This window comes from Eretmochelys imbricata, chromosome 2, assembly GCF_965152235.1.
Source record: "Eretmochelys imbricata isolate rEreImb1 chromosome 2, rEreImb1.hap1, whole genome shotgun sequence".
Classification (NCBI taxonomy): domain Eukaryota; kingdom Metazoa; phylum Chordata; order Testudines; family Cheloniidae; genus Eretmochelys; species Eretmochelys imbricata.
Window position 1 is genome coordinate 161,323,214 of NC_135573.1, and position 15,312 is coordinate 161,338,525.

General features: G+C 43.7%; 1 long non-coding RNA gene across 2 annotated transcripts in view; it reads left to right on the forward strand.

Moving 5' to 3' along the window:
• The first annotated feature begins 1,359 nt into the window (after positions 1 to 1,359).
• Positions 1,360 to 15,312, forward strand: part of LOC144261410 (uncharacterized) — a 72,274-nt gene continuing 58,321 nt past the window's right edge. The window contains exons 1-2 of one of the 2 annotated variants that reach the window (XR_013345261.1): positions 1,360 to 1,496; positions 10,836 to 10,885. This is a non-coding gene — a long non-coding RNA (uncharacterized LOC144261410). Of the gene's footprint in view, positions 1,497 to 4,779; positions 4,886 to 10,835; positions 10,886 to 15,312 lie in introns of those variants that run through there. The other variant, XR_013345262.1, reaches the window with a different exon arrangement.

The window sequence follows — 15,312 nt, forward strand, 5'->3', positions numbered from 1 at the left end:
CACCACTTTTGGGCTCGGGAAACAAGCACTGAGTGATGGGATCACATCATCATGCAAGTCTGGGATGACGAGCAGTGGCTGAAGAACTTTCAGATGAGAAAAGCCACTTTCATGGGACTGTGTGAGGAGCTCACCCCCACCCTGTGGCGCAAGGACACAAGATTGAGAGCTACCCTGCCAGTGGAGAAGCAGGTGGCTATTGCAATCTAGAAGCTGGCAACTCCAGACAGCTACTGATTGGTCGCTAACCAGTTTGGAGTGGGAAAGTCTACCACTGGAATCGTTTTGATGCAAGTTTGTAGGGCCATTAATTGCATCCTGCTCAGAAGAACCGTGACTCTGGGTAACATGCATGACATTGTGGCTGGCTTTGCACAAGTGGGTTTCCCTAACTGCAGAGGGGCGATAGATGGCATGCATATTCCAATTCTGGCACCAGTCCACCTAGCCTCCGAGTACATTAACTGGAAGGGGTATTTCTCTGTGGGTCTCCAGGCGCTTGTGGATCACTGTGGGTGTTTCACTGATATTAACGCAGGCTGGCCCGGAAAGGTGCATGATGCACGTATCTTTTGGAATACTGGCCTGTTCAGGAAGCTGCAAGCCGGGACTTTTTTCCCAGACCAGAAGATCACCATAATGCCCGTTGTGATCCTTGAAGACCCCACTTACCCTTTAATGCCGTGGCTTATGAAACCCTACACAGGGAACCTTGACAGCAGCAAGGAGTGGTTCAACAACCAGCTGAGCCGGTGCAGAGTGATTGTGGAGTGTGCTTTTGGCCATTTAAAGGGCCACTGGCGCTCTCTGTATGGGAAGCTGGACCTGGCCAATGACAGCATCCCCGCAGTTACATCTGCATGCTGTACCTTCCATAACGTTTGTGAAGGGAAGGGTGAAAGCTTCACTCAGGCACATACCTCAGAGGTTCAACCCCTGGAGGCTGAATTTGAACAGCCAGAGAGCAGGGCTATTAGAGGGGCCCAGTGCAGCGCTGCAAGGATTAGGGATGCCTTGAGGAAGCAATTTGAGGCTGAAAGCCACCAGTAATGTGTGGTGCCCTGCACGGGAGTGAAGTGCAGTGGTTCCAATGTTAGCAAGAATCTGTGTTTGCTACGCTGACTTGCAGTAGCTGTTGCTTTCCTGAGCTAAGGTATCTTTTACTTTATGAAATAATAAAGAATGTTTTCAAAGCCAAAAATATCCATTTATTGAAAAGAAAATTCATTTATCAAAAAGAAACACAACTGCTTGGGAAACAGAAAGGGCAAGGGGGTGGGGTGGGGAATGGTACAATCACAGATTTGCGTATGTCCTGTTATCGTACTCAGCCTTCCTGTCTGGAGTGCTGTGCAATGAGTGCTGCACTTCACGATGGCTGTACTGCATGGTGATGGGGGTTGAGTGCAGTGGGTAAGAGTCATAGTTTTCAGGGCTGGATGGTGAATCTACAGGTGTTGGAGGCAGCTGGTGGTGATAAGAACCCGGATGTTGCGGTAAGTGGGTTGCAGGTGACACAGGGGCACAAAGGAAAGAGTTTTGGGACAAGGGCTGGGGGGGGACTAGACGGGGGGGGTGGGGGGGGGAGACAGGCGCAGTATTGCTCTGCCTGCATGGCTACGACCACCTGGATTGAGTCCGCTTGGTGCTCCATGATGCTTATCCGCTGATCTCTGCTTTTCTGCTGGAGCTCCATGCTTTGGTGCTGGCATTCCTAATTCTGCTGGCGGATCCTCCTTTCACTCTCCCTCCATTCCTGCACTTTTAGATTCTCATTAAGTGACTGCTGCATTAATTCATGCAGCATGTCGTCTTTGCTTCTATGTGGCCTTGTCCTGAGTCTTTGCAGTCTCTCAGCAGTGATAACACGGATGGCTGATATCTCAAGGTTGCATCTGTAAAGGCAAAATGCAACTTAACAGAGGCAGCATTGTTCACACCAGACAGAGAAATGATTCCCCCGTACTTAAGGAGGGCAAGCACAGTCTACACAATAGCATAATTTGCCCGGCCCTAAGCGAGTGCACATAACCCATGGAAGCCCCAAAATGGTGCATAAGCACAGAGTCAAGCGTGACTGATTGTTTCACGGCTGTACTGTCCTCTGGGTTTCTGTGCCTTCGGGAGAGCCAACAGCTGCAAGGGCCCCCTGTACTGAACACTGTCCCCACATTTTCCAGTTCGTCCTGGAAGATGTCTCGCTGCTGAGGGTGACCTGGGAAGCAAGACCAGGGTCTTCTACTTTAATGTGGCTTCTGCCTTGGCCCATATGCAGCTTGCCTGTGTGCAGCAATGGTCTCCTGCCCCTCACGCATAGTGGCACGGACAAGTTAGCCTGACTGGGACAAGAACCACAGTGGCTCTCCCAAGAACCCTGCGCAAGCGCATTGCCCAAGTTCTGGATGAGACCTTTGAAGAGATCACTGAGGCTGATTACTGTGATGCAAGAGAGGACATCAACGCCCTATTCCGCATCTAGACATGCATGCAGTTCTAACCCTCCTCACCCCAAGAGCCCGCACCGAATAACTTCCCAAAATAAAAGCCGCTTACCAGGAACCCCCTCTGGTGTTTGTCCCTCCCCAAGCACTGGCCACCATGACTGGCTACCTACCTCCGCGCTTGAGAACAGCTCCTGGCCGCATGCATCTAGGACTCTGGGTGTCTTCCTCCGCCTCAGCACCCCTCGCTCCTGCTTTGCTCCTCCTTCTCCTGCCTTGTTGAACTGGGCTCTGAAGTCTCCATGGTAGTACTCGGAGTGGAGGTGGGGTCGCCCCCAAGTATCGTGTCCGGCTCTTTGTAGAAACGACAGGTCGCAGGGAGCGGCTGTTTGCCTCACAGGCTTTGTGATAGTCATTTCGCAGCTCCTTCACTTTAATCCTGCACTGCAGTGTGTCCCGGTCATGGCCCGTTTCCATCATGTCCCTTAATATCTGCCTGAAGGTATCGTAATTCCTACAGCTGGAGCACAGCTGGGACTGGACAGCTTCCTTCCCCCCAGACACTGATGAGGTCCAGCACCTTGCCATTGCTTCATACTGGGGATCGCCTGGCGCATGGAGGCATGGTCACCTGGAAAGATTCGCTGAGAGCACTCCACGCCTGGCTGAGCAAACAGGCAGGGATTTTCAAAATTCCCAGAGAATTTAAAGGGCGGGTCTGACGGTTGGTCACCTGAGGGCAGGGCAGTAGAGTTCAAAGTGATGACCAGAGTGGCTAGAACAGGCATTGTGGGACACTTCTGGAGGCTGATCAGAGCGCACTAACAGACCAGGGCATCCACATTGTCGCCACGGAGCTCCAGCGGGGGCACATCAAATGTTATTCCACTCGCCGAGGTGGAGAACCAGCAGCGCTGTAGCCGCGGAGTCAGAGCGCTCTGCGTGCCTTGCCAGTGTGGAAGCGTCATGAGTTAGGGCGCACTGGGCTGCTTTAATGTGCTCTAATTCGCAAGTGTAGCCATGCCCTAATTACAGGTTTCAGCCGTGTTAGTCTGTATTCGCAAAAAGAAAAGGAGTACTTGTGGCACCTTAGAGACTAACCAATTTATTTGAGCATGAGCTTTCGTGAGCTACAGCTCACTTCATCGGATGCATACCGTGGAAACATCCGATGAAGTGAGCTGTAGCTCACGAAAGCTCATGCTCAAATAAATTGGTTAGTCTCTAAGGTGCCACAAGTACTCTTTTTCTTCATGCCCTAATTAGAACTGTTTTTAAGAATGGTGCTAACATAGGTTCATCAAGGTTTCCTTACCCACTGTGAATAGGCTTGATTGCTTTTTAAATAATGTAACAAAGCATGTTTTAAAGAACTGCTCCCCCAGTCCGCTCCCTTGTATAGCTTAAGGAGGGAATGTAAAGCCGGTGATTTTGTAACACTTCAAGTTTAGGAGTGTGATGAGTGGAACTTTAAGAAGCATGTGTGTGCTTACCACACCTTTTAAGACCCAGGAAACTCTGGATGAAGACTTGGAAAGGATGGTCAGTAGGAAGTTGTTTCAGCAAGTTGGTTGATGACTAAACCCAAGAAAGTAATAGGGCTGGGTGGTCTTTATAAACCTCTAACTGGATTGTTTTGCTGTTCTGATCCATTTAGGTTCACCGTAGTTAAACTAAAAAGCATGACTGGCCGATTGAATTTTGGGAGGCATAACAATCTTGGAAAGAATTACATTTCAGTTTTGTCCATCATGAGGATGGGATTTCTTGTAATTCTGTCTATGCCCTGTTAGAGACCTTCATTCAATAATTCACTCTTATTCAGACATCTCCGAAAGGCTAAGATTTCGAAAAGATAACGCCACAATTCTAGGATGTTGCTGATGACCCAGTCTCTGTTATTTAAAATAAATCAATAAACACCCAGAGAACAAGATCTATGACCTTATGGGCAACTTTATTAAGTCAAAACTATGCCTTCAAGAACTCATATTCCAGAAACATTTCCAGTTTCATATTCACATTGACAGTATCAAAGTCAATAAGTCTTCTCCAGGGAATAAGCTCTGTAAAGCCATGGTTTTGAAAACTAAATTTTTTAACTATATAGAGTTATCACATCATACCAGACATGATGTGCCCCTGGCTTGCTTCCAGTCCTTCACAGTTACATAACTGAGACAAAACTACCAAAGATGAGTGTAGGTCGCAGGTTGCTTCCCACAACGCTAGCATAACACAGCCTGAGGACCATTCCCCGGTGTAATGAAGCTTCAGCGCAGGATTCATTGTCTAAAAGTTTAAGCTTTTCATCTATGGACATTTGCACTTCCTCCTTATGGACTTCAGCCCACTGCTCAAAAACCTCTTGCTGTAAATTCTCCATCCTTTTCTGTGTGATCCAAGGAGTAGGATCCCTTCCTGAGAAAGTTTGTCTACAAGAGGTACAAATTATTTACATAACGTGCCTGCCTGAAAAAAGTTACTTTCACAGGAGTACCAGAGGCAAGTCTAGGGGGTAACACCTTTAAAATGTAGTATTTCTAATTTGCAGATAAAGGGGGGGAAAAGTGTTTCATGGCAACTTATGCCTCATAGCTATGCTTCAAAGGACAGAAACCAACCTTTAGTGTCATATAAGTCTCTCAGAACCTTTATCTCTTTGTCTAATACCGTGTGTTCATTCTTGGAATATATATATACGCACACGCACACTAAAGTGTGCTTAAAGGATTAAATTCTGTGGACTTGAGATAATGAAACTGTAAATAAGCCAGGACACCTCAAATTTTGTAGATAGACATTATCAGAGCCTCAAAGTCAGCAAAATGTGCAAAAAGAAAACACACAAAAACACTCCAGAATTCTCTTACACTTAGCTTAGAAATTGGCTCTGAAGAATCCCACCGATTGTTAAAGGTTTTTGTAATAAAGAGGAAAGTTCTAGTTGCAAAATGGTTTCATCTTAAATGCAGAACATTTGAGACCCTCGGCCACCCAATCCTCTCTGCAAAGACATTTATGGATCCCATTTCAACAGCCTGACCTCCAGGAATCACATTATCCACGTTCACCTATCGTCTTCTGGGTTTGAATGCACTGCTGCATTCACTGGGTGAATGATACAGGGCCAATAGAATGACTTCAATACAAGTTTATGGAGATCATGAAGACTGTGTACATGTAAATGGAACTATTTCAAGTGTGGTTATGCTCAGAAAAGCAACTGAGCAAATACGGCTGCATCTTGAACAACAGATCATCTCCCTAGGGTTGCTTCAAGCCTACTGATATAAAGGAGACAAGGTGCAACTGCCTGCACCACCTGGGGTCACTGCATCCCCAGAGAACAAAAACCAAAATCCAAACAGACCATGGGACTGGGACAAACCATTGTGATACTGAGGTTTTTCAAGGATGTTATTGATGTTCTGTGCTAAGGACTTATCTATCCATTTAAATGAAAATGGCAGCATGGTGGAGAATTAGAAGGCTGGAGAATATCATAGAGTCAGAGCAGAAATGTAGTAGGAAGAGATATAGAGCGATGAGAGGCAGGTCACCACGGGAAGCAGTATGCAAGTAGAGTATAACATCAGGTTAAAATGGCAAACATTTTGCGGATAAACTCATATCCAATATGCAGACAAAATGTGCCTAAAGAAGATGAGCAATGGAGTGGCAGGGGCCATTCTGCTAAGGTGAAATGTGACATTCAAGTAAAGTGGGTGGATAAACAAATCGGTGGGATGCTGTGCAGACACTATTGGCAGTCCAGTTCCTGGAGGCTGAAGGTGGCAGTGCGCTCCTTCCTTTGGAGGTAGGGCCTTCTATAGGCTTCCCACAGGAAGTCCAGAGGTGATAGAGCTGGGCCACATGGGTAGAGACCATTGAAACTTTGGCTGTAATGAAACAGGAAGGAGACAGACTCCAGTCTTTCCTCTGGATCTCTATTCCCAGAAATTATATTCCTACACAGTCAGTGCTGTGTGAGTCTGTTTCCTTTTTCACCTGTTCTCAAAATGTATTCTAACTTGCACTCCTGCAGTTGATTTCAGTGAGATGGCATATCCTTCTAAAGCAGAGGTGGCCAACCTGAGCTGGAGAAGGAGCCAGAATTTACCAACATACATTGCCAAAGAGCCACAATAATACGTCAGCAGCCCCCATCAGCTCCCTTCCTCCCCCCCAGCTCCCAGTGCCTCCCACACACCAGCAGCCCTGCCAATCAGCGCCTCCCCCTCCCTCCCCACACCTCCTGATCAGCTGTTTCATGGCGTGCAGGAAGCTGGGGTTGGGGGGCGGAGGAGCGAGGGCACGGCAGGCTCAAGGGAGGGGCTGCTAAGGGGTGGAGTGGGGGCAGGGCCTGTGGCAGAGCCAGGGGTTGAGCAGTTGGGAAGTTGACGCCTGTAGCTCCAGCCCCGGAGTCGGTGCTTGTCCAAGGAGCCGCATATTAACTTCCGAAGAGCCGCATGTGGCTCCGGAGCCACAGGTTGGTCCCCCCCGTTCTAAAGGGTCTAAGTTCATAGGATCTAGTTCTCCTCACATACTTCAGTGTTAGTCAGGGGGGCTTGCTTTGAACACAATGGAGCAACAGTGGTGTCAAAAAATCATGTGAGAGGAGAATCGTGCCCATCATTTTGTACAAGGCTCATGGTTATCACCCCTGACTCCATTGCCACTCTTTGCTACTTCCAGTTGGGTTCTGTTTCTATTTACCAACACCAAGCACTGCCAGGCTATTTCTGCAGTTTCAGTCTTATTGGCAGAGGCAGTACCCTAGACCACATTTCCTTCCTGGAGATGTGCCGCTTCTGGTCTCCCAAAGGGGCAGTCAGTTCTTTAATAAAAACCTCTTGTTGGACCCCAAAGCCAGTCTCTCTTCTCAGAGCAATGCTGGCATTGTCTCCTGAAAGCAGCCTGTTTGGACAGAATGGAATTTCCAAAGCTGCTGCTATTGTGTAAATTCCCTGCATGTGTTCCTTCCTTCCTACCCTTCTAATCTCTTTAGTCGTAACAAACACAGGTTTTGTTTCTAATTCTCTGCTGACTCAGTCATGGTTTTTTTAATCTAAAAAGCCTGCCCATCCTTTTAATATCCCTGATGGCCCTACGCAGGCAGAGTACTGCAGCAGCCTAACAAAACATGCCGCATGGTGGCTTTCCCACTGAGCCAAAAGATAGTTGTGTTCTCTGCTCCAGCCATGCTAACTAGCTGCTGTTAGCAACAGTTCATGGATTGTTTTATGGCAATAAACTATTGAATTCCATATACAATTATTATCTTCACACATGGCCAAGAGTGTTTCCTTTTTAAATATTTTCCATCCTCTTCCCACCTCTTTTTTTCCCTCTTCTCCAGCAATTTGAGCCTACATTTTTTAAAAATCATTTCCTCATTTCTGATCATTTCTCTCTTTCCTCCATTTGCTTTGGCTGTGATTAATTCAATAGGTCAGCCCTCGATTTCCCTCTATTATACCAATATCTCAATCAGTCTTCAATCATCTTTCTTCCAGATTTCAAGCATTATTACTGTGGTTTTTTTTTTTCTTATTCCTCCAAATGCTGCCCGTCTCCCTTTCGTCACCCCCTTTCATCATGTATATCTTTTACATCACTGAAGTCTCACCTGACTTCTCTTCAGTTAGATGGTTGGGGGGCTGTGGTTTGCAAGACTGACTAAAAGATTCAACTAAAAGAAGCCCATCCTCATTTTGTCAGTCAATTGCTAGATTTCCTATGCATGTGCCTGCCTAAGTCGGTATGTATGCCTTATTGTACTAGTAAGAGTCCCTGCAGTTCAATAGCTCATACAGATGGCATCCTGCTTTACAGTTCCTTGCCTGTATTTGTTGTTCTTTAAACCTCAGAAAGTTCAGCAGTTCATTTCAACCAAGTGCCTGGATTTGGAATATTTATTTTGATTCAGGAACACTTTGTTATCAATCTGTTTGAATTAAGCAGTCACAGGAAAACCGATGCCCCTCAAGTTATGGGCTGCAAACTTATAAGATATAAACAATGTTGAGAATTCTCTGCACACAGATGTATAAGAAGATTGATCATAGTGGAATAAAATAAATGTATAGAGAATTGCTTGGATGACAGTCAGATGCTATCTTGGGGTATAATGAGGTAGGCGCTTAATGAAAATGAGCGTGGTGCATATGTGTAGTCAGTTTCCGTTTATCTCCAGTCTTTCCTGTCCTATGTTAAGCATCCAGTATGATGACCAATTCCATTGGAAATTCCACATATGTGCTCTAATGTGGGAGGAAGGAGAAATGTAACTAACCACCACACAGGCACTTCAGATTTCGCCATTAATAAGTAAACCTTTTTGATAGCACTGTAAATAGTTTGGAGAGTGAAATGTCAAACCAGCTCAGAGGGAGCAGTTTGAGGACATTGTGGAAATGGTTGCTAAATCAAACTCATTTATGAGCGTGAGTTTATAGGTATTCGGAAAGTTAAACAGTTCACTAACAAGATGCAAATGATTGCACAGCAGTTGGATTGCACAGCTTGTAAATATAAGGTGACCACTTTGGAATGATATGTATTGTATTTAGGGGAAATGTTTTGCTAATGAGTTCCAAGCAGAAAAGAGATCATTTTTGGAATACACAAACTTTCTGCAACTGACTCTTGTCCCGCAGTGAAAATACACACAACTGAAGGCAATGATGAAATGCTGGGTATGTCTACACTGCTGCCTCCCACCTCGCAGGGCCCTAGGGCCCAGGCTACAGTCCAAGCCTGCGTGTCTACACTGCAATTAAACAGCCCGTTCTCCTGAGCCCCATGAGCCCGAGTCAGCTGGCACAAGCCAGCTGGGGGGGGGTTAATTGCAGTGTAGTTATGCCCCCTATGGGACTGATTCTTAACTGCCTTGCACCTTGTATAGTCATTTACACTCATGCAAAAGGGGTTTAAAATGCTGCCATTCAGATATGGTATCTTATTACTCCCACTGTGCAGTGGGGGAAGGAAGAAATGAGCCAAGGTATTTAGACTCTCTCCAATTGCACTGGGGCCTCTCCTATGAACTGTCTGTTTAATAATTGAACTGGAATTCCTGAAACTGCATCCCTTGCCTCAGTTATGTGGCTCCTTAGGAAACAAAAATACAGCTTCCAGGAGCCCAATGTCTTCATTAACTCATGGTAATTGGTTTTGCTTAATTCAATTAAAGGGGCAATGTGAAGTCTCCTTTTGCTCACATCACATGTTTTCATGGGCTTGCCAACAAAAGCAAAGGGCCTAATGCTACTTCCATTGAAATTGTTACCAAATCAATAACAAAACTCCCATTGACTTGGATAGGAATCCTGCTCTCGTTAAAGGTGCAGCCTACAGGTGCAACCTCATTGACATCAATGAGATTCTATGTGACCAGGCTAGGTGGCAGAATGGGGATCTAAATTAACACATAATTTCAATACCTGCTTACAGGTGCGATTTTTAATTAGAGTTAAAATGAGCAGAAACAAAGACCGATGAGAAGTTTGTTACCTAAACTATTTCCAAAGAACCTGGAAGACTTGTTGGTGTGAAATACACCATACAATTTAGATTTGATTAACAGTCTCAGCTCGGAAGCAATCCAGAAAACTGAGGTGAGCTGCAACTTGAAATGACGCCCAAGGATAATGGCAGCTTCTCCTAGTTAATTTTTACAAGACAGGGGAAATTCAAACAGCAGCTGTCTGACTGTATCTGGCTGATTTAAAATCGTTAAGAAGCAGTGAGTTTTCAGTCCCATCACTGCCATCCTATCCTCCTTCATCAGCACAATTGTTCAGTCAAAAAATAATTGAATACAAATTTTAGAAGAATGTCCAGTTAATCAAAATACAGAATACTGCAGCATCACCAGCACAATGCTGTAATTCACCATTGTAATGTTTAATTCTGACACTTCATCCTCAAGACAGAAAGATTAACAAGAAGAGAAAATGGGTTATTACCATGACAAAGATTTTGACAGCACAGGGAAAGTGGCATATTATTAACCTGTTGTCAGGGCAGTGTTCAGATAGTGAACTGGTGTTAGTCCCCTAATAATTATACTCTACATTCTGCATGATTTCCCTTTCCCTTTCCCATACATCAGATAATAGTACCTGAATAATCAGGAACACAAATTTAGTCGTGCAGCTTGCACAAACTATTAAAGCATCAGTGAAAGCATAGTTGAAATAAATGGAAAAATGCAGATATTTCAGGAAAGGATCTCTTAATTATTTTCCCAAAAGAAGTCCTGTTTATAGGTACAGCATCCAGTTAATAGGAAGAGGATCAGTTCTCAAGAAAGTACAGTTTAGTGCTTTTTCTTGATATGAAAAGAAACAGTTTATTCACTTAATCTTCAATTTGGCTTCATTTCAGAACTCAGCCCTTCCAGGTTGAAGTCCATTGAGATAAATGCCTATCAAGTGGTAAGTTATCACATATTAACATAGAACATAGTTTTTGATTTTTAAGGGGTAGTCAATTTGAGCTGTAGTTTGAGGGTATATTCAAGGGACTGTTCAGTCTGGGATCAGGTTACTTTCATTTCCCCCATAAATAGCATTCTAAAATCTATATTATTTATTTATTCTTGGAGGCAAAATGTTGGCGCATGTAGATGTGCGTGTGACTAGATCAGTGTATAAGCACTTGGGGAATAAGTTACATTAACAGAAATTTCTTGGTAAAGAAATATATTTATTTCACAAGACAATAGAGGTTCCTATAAATAGAGATCTGTTTGCTGTTGAGATCTAAGGGAGTCCCAGAAAGATCATCAGCTCTGGTCACATTTTAGCTTGTTCTATACCTACTAGTGATCTGTACTTCAGAAACTGCTACAACTGTTAGGTGTCATTTTCACTATTTCATTTAGCCTATGATGCTGTTTTCCAGAACAAGGCAATAATGAGATATATTCATCCCTGAAGTCATACCATTTAACTGTAGGATTAACTGGGCCCAGCATGTCTGGCTACATGAATCAGCTGGGCTCTCAAACGAACAAACAAAAACAACTTAGGACAAAACTCTGGGGACCTTGCCGCTATAATTTTAATTGCTGTAACCCATTCCCTGAAGCCTACATTTAAATTCACTCGGCTTGTATATTATATCCCTTCTCCCCAACAGTTGTCTGTATGGTCTGTTTAATTGCCAGTTTTTTGAGGCAGGCACTGTCTTTTAATCTGGTTGTACAGTTATTTATACAATGGGGTCCTGATCGTGGTTGGGGTCCCTAGGCCCCACCTGACTATAAATAAAAATAATACATAATAATAAAATGCATTCTCATGTATGTTCATATGAGATTCTCCCTCTCAAACAATCAGCCAAATAACCCAGATTAATTCTTCTGAAAAACAGGGGAGCTATATGTCCAGTGACCTAGAAACCATTTTACAGTTAGGTATCTGGAAAAACAATCATAGTAAGCCCCCTCCTAGAGAGGAAAGAGTTAACCAGGATCAACCCATAAACATGTCTAAAGAAGAGAGATGATTCTTTGGTGGTGGCTTTGCAATGAGGAGGAAGAGCTATTATATTATAACTACGTACAAGGTCTAATTATAGTTGTATATTTAGATGGTAGGCTCTTTGGAGTAGTCTGGAGCTACGTCTACACCACCAGGTAGGGGTGTGAGTCCCCTGCTTGTGTGCACATGCTCACGTTAGCGCTCATTGAGCTAGCAGAAGTACAAGTAGCAGTGTAGCGGCGGTAGTGTGGGTAACGGCCGTGAAGCTGTGCCAAGTACGAAACCATCTGAAACCGGTGTGTACTTGGCATAGCTCAGCCATGCCTCCGCTGCTGCTACCCAGGCTGCTGCAGCTACACGGCTATTTATACTGGCCCTGGCTCAATGAGCGTTAAGAGGAGTATGTGTACACAGAGGGGGAACTGTACCCCTTGTGTGTTTATGCAGTGCCTAGCACAATGAGGCCCTGATCTTAGTTGGGATTTCTAATCACTACTGCAATAGTACTGTTGTTTATAATGACAGTTGCAGGTAGGCCTTTTTGTTTGTTTGTTTAAACTTTTCTTCTTCTTCTGCAAACAAAAGGGAAAGAGAAGGAAGTTCTAATAACTTGTGAAAGCTTCTGTGAAAATAGTGAGCTATTATTTTCATGGATTATAAGAGAGGAGTGCATCGTAGACTGATCAAGAGACAAGTTTTCTCGGGGCAATGGGCCTAGCATAGAGCTGCCACCTTCCCACTGATATCATGGTGTTCTTTCCTAGGCAGGAGGGCTCAGACCGAGCTACTAGATGATACACTGGCTGAATATGCTGAGGCTGAACCCTAAAAGATATTGCTCCACCATTATGATGCCTTGCCCTGTAATTGCACCGGCTTGGATGCCTGGTATTAGGGTTCCATTCGATGTAACTAGGAGCATTGTTTTCCTTGTATCAGTTTTAAATGGCACTGCAGTGCAATATACCTAAATCTATGTTCTTTTGGAAACAGCAACAGCTAATAGTGTTCTCATTCACTGTTACAGTCTTAACATTAAGGCAATAATCTCAGCCTTAATAGTCAGAAATAGCTTTGAATTAAACAATAAGAAGAATGAAAGAGATCCAACTATTACAACACCTTTTTCCAATTTACTTTAGCCAGAAAGAAGAGAAAGATTAACTAGAGATAAATAACAGTAACGATTGTGCAATTGTCTTTATATATCTCATGGATTAGACTACCCATAATTCCATCAGCACCATACATAGCCCCATCAGCATATAGCACCATAGATGACTATGAGTGGCGAGGAGTGAAAAGTGTGTAAAGTTCTTACAGAAAACCACCCTACTACCAATTTCACAGATCTGCAAAATGCATGAAGTAACAGTTTTACTTTTTAATGCTTATCCTCAGCGTATGAAGTAAATATGGACCAGAAACAATATTATCTATTCATAAATGTAGGTATAGCCATAAGTGAATTTACAAAGATTAATGACAGATTGTGCTTCATTCTTGCATGCATGCTTTGACTGTCAGTGAAATATTTAACAATGCTGACATTTAAATAATCATAATTAGGCTTCAGAGGGAACATCTTATTCAGATGAATAGGACAGTTCATACCTCTCAGCTATCACTTCGATATGTGATGCCTGCCAGTGTCTGAAGACATCTCTGCATCAGCTACACATGTTCACGATTTTGAAGGTTCATTTCAAACTAGAAGGACTAGACACTTAAAAAAAAATCTTAGATTCTGGAACAAGAAACAATAGTCTCCCCGCCCCCCGCCCCCAAAAAAGGGAACCCCAGTTTATCAAGCTGTTTTGTGCCAGCCCAAATTCACCTCAGGTGAAGGCTCTCCACGTGTATCAAACATTCAAGAGCAAGGATGGCCTAGTGGCTAGAGAGCCTGTGACTTGGAATACCAGCCTTCAGTTCGCTGCTCACAGGTTTCCCCTGTGATCTTGGGCAAGTCACTGAGGCTTTCTGTGCCTCAGCTCCTTGTTTGTAAAATGGGGCTAATAATATTTCCCTACCTCATATAGGTGTTGTAAAGACAAATACATTAAAGATACCATTAGGGCCAGATAGCTACCTTAGATAGACTTGGTTCTCCTCTCCTGCACTAATGTAAGTCAGAAATGGTGAAAGAGTGAGGAGAATCAAACCCAATATTGTATCCAACTTCAGTGGTAGCATTCCATATGGGAATAGAGGCAAATGATGGCAATCCATTGTAATTCTTTAAGAGAGCACCATTATACGTGTGAGAGTTCTCACAAGGGGACTCAGAGGAGAAGTATCATCTGGTAAAAACAGATGCATCTTTTAAAAAATTAGACCTACGTAAAGTTGATTAAATGAATTGCCTTGACGCAGCAATGATCTGTTGCACCATCATGCTGAGTCATGATTCACCAACCCATGATGCTGTGAAATTCTCAGCGTACTGGACAAAAGCTGGTTGTTACCTGCAACCCAGCACCTGATGAGGAAGCACTAAGTGTCTAATCCTACGTGTGTGTATACATAGAGAAGTTACTCTTAATTGCCATTAACCGCAGTACATATGGTGTGAATCCAACTGTAGGGCAATAGGAAAGTAGCTCTCCTCAGCCCTGGTTAGTTATTCCACTCTCAAAGTAGTGTGCAAAGTTGTTGGAACTACCCCCCACAAGAAGTGTCCCTTTGAAATCCACCATTAGAACTTAGCCATGGGCAGCAAAGCTGTCTAGAAATCAGATGGTTGGTTGTTGTTTTCCCTGGATATTCAGTTTATATAGTATGCGCAGCTGAAAACTATTATACTTGATTTAAAGTGACAATTGATAACAAGTTGAATCCAGACTATTATTGAACATAATTATTCAACAGAAGCCATCCTGAATCAATTAATCATACACTGAATGCTTATTTAGTGAAACTCCAACTCTTGGGGGGGGAAAATTCACATTTCTGATTAATAGATTGTGATACAGCTTAGTTTACAATTTGTTGCACAGCAATACTTTCATCAAACTCACTGAAGAAGTGTTATGTCTTCCTCCATTAGCAGCACATTAAAATGGTTCCATTTGTTTCAAATGAAAGTGAGACATTTGCAGGGGGAAACAAAACAGATTTGTTTTAATAAACTTAGACACAACTGTGAAGTTCTTTCCAGTGACACTCACTCTTCGTCCAGTATAAGGCTATGGCAGGCTGCTCTCATATGTACTAGGGACAGATGTAATTACACCAGTATCATAACTCATTTTTATAATGTTGACTCTTTTCGACCTAATCTAAGTTCAGGGCCTAAGGATGTTCCAGTTGGAAGCAGCAATTGATGGAGTCTGGTATTTTCTTTGATGCAGTCTTGATTAGGACTTTGTACATTCCTT